Genomic DNA, 1,676 nt, shown 5'->3' with positions numbered 1-1,676 from the left:
GTTAGGGTTAGAGTTAGGGTTAGGGTTAGGGTTAGAGTTAGGGTTAGGGTTAATTGTTTCAGAATCGTTTGTTTATGTAGTCGGCACTTAATGTATATCGGCTGAATGGACGTCAGTGATTGGTTGAAATTACAGAAATACGACAACTTTAACATGGAATAATTTATGGATTTCTTTTTTTTTTTTAAGAAGACTAAGAGAAAAAGATGTTTTATATGACACATTCTACCAGTGTTCCAAGTTTCAAAGTGTTTCATTAATGAAAAATGTGGCCCCCGTTTTAAAAAAGATCCCAAGTTTGAGCACTTTCTTTTCCACTTTTTGTGGAAGGGAGGAAAGCCACTTGTGAGGCACTCCGTTTGCTGCCAGGAACCACTAAAGAGTGGGTTAGGGATGCCCTGGTTAATGATGTGCAGGCATGCGTTGAGGCTGAGACATCTCTGGCATTACATGGAGGGTGATAAGGTGTGGAATCCGCTGGCAGAGGAATTCTTTCCGTGACCAGCCTCTCTGGAGTGATTTAAACCCAGTTTCATTAAAAAATGTAATCTGACTGAATAGCAAAAGGAGTGTTGACAGGCACTCATGCTTATCCACAAGACAGGCCAGGCCGGCAGTGGGAATACCACCTCAGTGTTCTATAGAGGGCTGGTAGAGCACAAAAATGATGACACCCTAGGAGGGGCTCAGGGATTCCATGAGAACCAACTTACCAACCTGCTTGAAAAAACTTTCGGGCCAAAGTATTTGGATAATTACCAAAAATCTCTGACCTGGCAGTGCTACAGGAATGCTTCACCTGTTTGCGATAAGTTATCCAGGCACATAATGTCAGTGCCAACGACATGTCCAAGATGTGGGCTGGATGATGAAACCATCCAGCACATTTTCATACATTGTCGGGAGCTGTCAGGCTTGATGATTTACTTTGAACACATGTTGTCACATCTGGGAAGCGTACAGCTATCGGCGGAATCTATAATAAAGATTGTACTGCCAACTGGACTCTCGAAGGAAGGTGAGGTATGTTTTCAATGTACAGTTGCTGTGCTGAAAGAATGTGTGTGGAAGACTAGAATGCAAGGACTCATGACAAGATACTTCATCTCTGGCCCTGGTTTTCTACAATTCTTCAGATATCATCTGAAGAGCAAGATAGCGCTGGAGAGAAGGATCCTGTTGCGAAGTGTGTTTGAGGAAAAATGGAAGGCTGTGTTAAGAAAAGTAGGTGCAAGTAACCCTATTTAATCTGCATTGGAAAAAAAAGGAAAAGGGTACTTGCTGGGTCTTTGAGGCAACCGGGCATAATCCCCTCCCCAAAAGGAAAAAGGCTATGAATTAAAATTAATCATTTCATTAAAATCTTTAAATAAGGATCATTCAAACTTGTATTAACTTTTTTGTATGTGTTGTCCTGTGCTGTACCATCTATGTGTGACATTTATTTTCTTAAAAAAAAAAATTCAGCTAGTAAGCCATGCTACTCCAGACTGATGATGAGCAATGACTCTGAAACTAGTTTTTGGATGTTGGCTTTGCTGAGTGGAGTTGCATATCTCCCCTTTGAAAATATAAGAACACAGGAAATGTATCAAGGCCAACACGAAACGGTGTTTCCTAGGGCTAAATAGCAGTAGTATTCTTCCCTTTTTTGAAATTTTGAATGACACACTAAG

This window comes from Octopus bimaculoides, chromosome 20 (assembly GCF_001194135.2).
Source record: "Octopus bimaculoides isolate UCB-OBI-ISO-001 chromosome 20, ASM119413v2, whole genome shotgun sequence".
NCBI classification, from domain to species: Eukaryota; Metazoa; Mollusca; class Cephalopoda; order Octopoda; family Octopodidae; genus Octopus; species Octopus bimaculoides.
Note: the sequence above shows the minus strand (reverse complement) of the source record.